Below are 6,000 nucleotides of genomic sequence, written 5' to 3' on the forward strand. Positions count from 1 at the left end.
GAGGTAAACAGCTTCATGTGGGCCAGGAGGGAAGGGGGCGATCTTCAAAGGCAGAGGAGGTGGGTGATGACATTTGAAGCATCTCATATTTGGGAGTGAAGCTCAGTCGTCCCCAGGAGGGGTTCCTGGGAAATGGAGGGGTCTGGCTCAATACCACGGTAGAACAGAAGATGGGAAGGCACAAGAGACCTGGAAATATTCAGAAGCCTCTAGGAGAACTTCCTAAGATGTGTGCCTCTCTTAGCATCAATCACGATTTAATATCGCCATCTGCATGGAGCAGCACGGGGTCCGTGAATTATGCATTCTGGCTCAGCAGCTACCCTACAGGACGGGGCTTTCTCCTGTGCTCACTCTTTGAGGGAAAGGGTCATGCATTTTTTAACTCTACAGGTGCACTCTCCTATTCCCCGTGTCTGTTGGCATTACTGTCGTCCAGACCTCTGCTTTAGATTACCAGCCTGACAGGCTTTAAATGCATAAAAGATGGGCACCTGCGCAGTGGCGGTTGGGACACACAAATCCACACAAGTAGCCTTTTAGGCATCATGCCTCTAAGAGCTCAAACTGTGCCCCGTTGAGCTGCCCAGAATCTAATGGATTCAGGTTCCATTTCCTACTGGGTGGAAAACAAAAGCAGGCCATTTCCTCTGGTTTGCAGAGACCACATCATCCTCTAACTAATGACCCCGCACCCTCCCCAGTCCAGGAGGACAATGGGCCCAGCCTTCCCGCCCAGACAGAGACGAGGCCAGCAGTTAAGCCGGGTGCCGCCCGTTCCTCTGCGGCTAGTCCCGCAGTCTTTCCAGGTGTCCACACCACTCCGCCATGCTGGGCACCCAACGACTTCCAGCAAGTCAAACTGTGGCCCGTTGGTCCTGGTTCATGGGCGCGAAATAGGGCTGAGAGTGGTGGTCCCCTGAAAAGGTGGAGGTGTGGGGATTTAGATCACCAGCTGCTCGGACCAAGCTAACGGGAGAGGAAACTTTCTGCTGGGTACAGCTCCTCTGCCAGCTGTTTTGCTGAAAACTGCAGCCTTGCCACCAACTCACCCCAAACCACATTTTTCGCCTTGGAACTCATCAGATGGAATCTGAGCCGATCTCCTGTTTTTTAACCAAGTCATCCAAACTCCTTCCCTCCTTCTTTATCCCTTCCCTGCTTCTCTCCAACTACTCTTGAAAGATCTTCTCTCCTTCAGTTCCCTGCCCCATACCCCCAGTTTAAGCTTTTAGTCATTAGACCAGGCACACATAATCAGCAATAAAGACAGGAAACTTCCTCATAGGAAGGTTTCATTTCTCACCCACACCAGGAGTAATCATTTCCCCACTTAAAAAAAAAAAAAACTATATATATCCCATAGCAGATAGTCTGCATTTTCGGCTGTTAAAACTCACTTAGCCAAAGGAAAAAGGAGTATCCCCTTTCTTTTTTCCTGTTCTTTCTTTATCTGAAGAAAATCAAGGCACTTATGAAAATATTTAAGAACTCATTAAAACATCTGCTTTGCTTGCGTGTAGTTAATCTTTTCAATATCCAAACATTTATAAACTCACACTCTTGTTTGGATGGCACTCACACTCAGAAACACACACAAACGTAGATATCGAGCATATATCCGGTACATATACATATTAGAAATTCACACTTTAGTCCTGTACACACTTTCACACCCTCTCATAAAATATCACACATCATTTGCACAGACATATATCCACCAAGATAAATACTAGAATTTCTGTCTCTATTTTTCTTGGAGAGAACTGAATTCTTGAAATCTATCATCAGTAAAAATTGTAAGGAAAACACACTTAATCCATCTACACTTCCTCTTAATAACTGATCTTTCATTTCCAGGTTTGGGGACCCTTCCATTTCTGAAATACAAACATGCCCCCAATAGAAATGAGCTAGACTTTCTTCTGAAGAGCTACACCATCCAGGGCTTGGGAGGTCTCTGTCCCGTTCCAAAAGGAACAGCCTAAGTGTTTCAGAGGAGTCCAGCGCAGCCAAAAGGGGCTGAACTCAAGGGTAAACGCCTTTAGGCCAACCTCCACATACAGAAGGGAAGCTGACCCTGTTGAATTTTTAGCTACTGAGCCTGTTTGGCAAGTTGACAAGCGACTGACTTCTTTCTCTATTTTGTGAAAATCTTTCACCTGGTGCAAATTCACTTCCCAAAGAGAAGTAGGCAAACCCAGGCCTGGACGGTTCAGAGCGGGTTTTCTCCTACATCTGGGAAGGAAACCTAAGGGATGGGCCAGGTCAGGTCAGATAAAGAGGCCCACGGATGAAAGGATTCAAGTGATACCTCTAGACATAATTTGAAATCAAGGGAATGCTAAGTTCTAAAGTCACAAAGGTCTGATTTTTCCCCATAATGACTACTTAGGTGTTTTAATTTGACATATAAAAGGTCAGATTATTTCTGACCTTCATATCTTTCTGTCTCTTTTTTTGTTTGTTTTTCTCACATGCCCTTGTTTGCTGGTGAGCTAAGCACCATCTGATGCTGCCTAGGGGTAACCTGGCCCGGGATCAGGTAAAGGGATTCTGGATCCATCCACTTACAATTCTAAGGCCAGTTTCAGAAGGAACTCACCCTCCTATAGAACCCAATTTAAGACGAAGCACTGGTTCCTTCGTCATATATGATATTTAGGAAGTACTTATTAAGAAGGAATAACAGATCTTCTTTAAAAATCTGGTCTGCCTCCTAAGGAAATTCAGCTGGATTTGTTTTAAAGAAACACTGGATGGCCAGGACTCGAAAATAATCAGATTACAATGGCTTACTTCACGATGGCCAGAGACACCAGGTGACACCAGGCAACAGGCTGTGGGCTGTCCCACAGTAGAAGAACCAGATCACTCAGTTTAGCTGAACTGAAAGTAAAAGTCCTTGGCAAAAACGGGAAATTTAGGCTGGCTGGGTACGGGATTGGAGAGTCAGGTGATGTCAAAGGTGGGTCTGGGGTAAGGGGACCAGATTACTAGGAGGGGAGGGGGGCTGACATTAGCAAGAAGAGGGGATGCAGCACGTGGACTCTCAACTCCCTGTGACCTTCCTGTGTCTCAGCTTCCTACACTGTAATTCAATGAGAGGATTGAATTCAGTGTGTAGTTTTCAAAGTTATTTTTAGAAGTGTTTGTGTTTTCCTTGATCAGAGCTCTATCCAGAACTCCAATGTGCAAAGCAGCTAAAAGTGGAGCTCTTCTTGGGTGTGGGGACGGAGGGTGACCAGAATCAGTGCAGTATCCCCGCCATGAAGTCCCTCCCCTCCTCTCTGATGGGGCTTCTCTGTAAGAACATCAGGACTTCCTGGAACTGGGTTTGAAACCCACTAAATCTCAGTTCCCTTGTTACTTTAAAATGCCATAGAAAAGAGGAAGAGTAGAAGGATTACAAGACATCAATTTCATATATATACCTGAAGGCACTTGGTGGAGAAAAGCAGTCTCATTTCCCCCCAAAATAATACGCTTTATTTACTTTATAATTTCTCCTTTGTCCACAGCACAATCCCATCCTGTTCCTATTTCCACAGCATTGTTTTTATTTAATTATTGGTAGCAAGGAAAAGAAGAAGCTCTTTCTATGATTTCAGAAGAGAGAAGTCTTGCCACTTAACTAGTAAGAAGCCTTGTATTCAAGTATGGTCTCCCCACTGACAAGCTGTGTGACCTTGGGTAAGTTAGTAAACAACTCTGAGCCTTTGTTTTCTCATCTATAAAATGAGGGGAGTCGTTCTAAAGGTCAGTTGCAGTTCTAAAATTCAAAGCCTGTATAATGAGGAGGGGGTAAAAATCCTGTAACCCATAGATGAACCCCCAATTTAAAAGATTCTCTACCCTCCTAGACAATAAGATATTTATGCAAGGTGTTCATTTCTGTTTCATCTGCTTAGTAAGCCTGAAACAAAACTCCAGGATTCTTCAGATGAAAGTATCTGTCCTGCATTATGGAGAGTTCAAATGTCTCTTTCAATCACATTAGCTCTACTGATGTGCAGTTTCTTTTCTTAACTGAGTCTGTGGCTGTATATTTATAAATATTAGGGATACACAGTTCTGTGTGTGAGCATCTCAACAACAGTGATGCATGAAAAGAAAGACCAAAAAAAGAGTTTCTTTCAATCTCTCACTCAAATCATCTAAGTCCTGTGCTCAGGGTTTGAACCAAATTTTGCTCACTAACCTTGGATAAGCTGCTTTTAAAGAGTGATTTCTGTGGGCTGAGGCTGGATTTTGTTTTATTCAAAGCGACTTCAGCCTGTCACAAGACAGTCTCATAAAATCTGTATCTTGGCTTAAGCTGGGAAGAAATGAGCCAATCCATCAGCCCAGGAATGTGGCTGTTTGACCACTTCCTAAGGCAACTGGGAAGGGATGCAATCTATTCAATTTATGGGGCTGGGTGGCAGTGAGTGATACACTCCTGAAGGCGCAGCAAATGCAAATCCCTGTGAACTTCTGCAATGATAAAGTTCAAAATCTGAATAAAAGAAGCGTCTAGGAGGGCAGGACGGAGGGAATCAGAGAGCGGGACAGGAAGCCAGCAGATAAGCATGGAAAAAGAAGTGAGGAATGAGGCAAACTTCCTCTTCTGAAACACCTCCGATGAATTCACCAAGGAGAGAACTGGAAGTTGGGTCTGGAAACAGGGCCTTTGGGAAGTCTCTTCCCCTCAGTCTGGATGCTAAAAATGAACCTTCATTTAATCGTTAAAATGTAGTTTGAGGCGATTACCTTCCCTGACCTCAAATCACACCACCTGTGGTAACCTCGTTATTTGTCATCTTATATCATAAACAAACACAATTCCAATAGGGCAGCCAATATAATATCATTAGTTTATATTTATGTCCACTCTTTCCCAGCCCTCATTGCAAATGCAATTTTGATGCCATTCATGAGAGATCTGGGATTACAATTCCTGACCCTTTCAACAGACATTTGGGGAAGGAAATAGAAGAAGAATAATTTTAGGGCCTCTCCAAAAGGTAATATAATTTTGTTCATTTATTTTGATTAACTAAAGGCTTCTGTTGAAACTTTCATGGCTCCCCATTGGTTAGTAAATGAAATCCAAGCCCCCTGGCCCAGCAATTTGGGCCTTGCATTTGGCACAAGCTACCATATCCAACCTGATTTGCAATTATTTGCCTCCACACCGTCTAAACTGCAGTTTCTGAGTGTTCCCCAAACAAGAAGTGTTCCCTTCTCTGCTCCCATTTCCCCTTCCCCTGGTATGCCTTTCCCAGCTCTAAATCGTCCATCCTCTCAATCCAGGCTCACATGGCAGCTCTGCCCTCCCTGATCTCCCCACAGCACGAGTGACCTTTCCCAACCTCTGAGGTTGAAGCTCTTCAGCATCTTCTAAGGTGTGAGAGAGCCTTATCCATGCTGCTGGACCACCTGTTCATCTTTGGCAAACCATAGAGCATCAAATCCAGAGTCTTCCCCAAAAGTCAGACTCAGTGAGGCTTGATGAATTAATGAATTAATAACTGACTGGCGTAACACCAAAAGTATCCGTAGGTATCACAAATTCTAAGAAAGCCTTGTCACAAATTGTTCTGCTTATCCAGCTACTACTCTTCCTTCCCGACCCACAGCTCCTATTAAGCGCAAATGTTTTTTAATTGGTGAACCGTGAGTTTAGAGGACTTGTCTGGGATAATAATACCTAGTCATAGATCAAGGTACAGCTAGTGTGAACTATATCTCATAGGACACAATAACCTCAGATCATAATGATGAAGTTCAAAAGATATTACATTTTAATTCTAATAATGGTAAAATTAATTTATCTGAGGGTTTTCTTGTCCCTGAGCTCCATCCCCCTACCCTCCCAAAGGCAAGCTCTAGATATTTGTTTTCAGTAGCGCCAAGAAGATTCAAACTACTGCGTCATCACTAGACTCTTGCTGGGTTTCAGTTTAGTTCTCTACCCATCCCTCCTCGGCTCCCTTCCCCTGGCCCCCAATATGCCTT

General features: G+C 44.0%; 1 protein-coding gene across 6 annotated transcripts in view; it reads right to left on the bottom strand.

Moving 5' to 3' along the window:
- Positions 1-6,000, bottom strand: part of NRP2 (neuropilin 2) — a gene marked incomplete at its 3' end in the record, with an annotated part of 112,660 nt that overhangs the window by 100,807 nt on the left and 5,853 nt on the right. The window lies entirely within an intron of this gene.

The sequence above is a fragment of the Hyperoodon ampullatus genome (genome assembly GCF_949752795.1).
Source record: "Hyperoodon ampullatus genome assembly, chromosome: 8".
Taxonomy (NCBI): Eukaryota; Metazoa; Chordata; class Mammalia; order Artiodactyla; family Ziphiidae; genus Hyperoodon; species Hyperoodon ampullatus.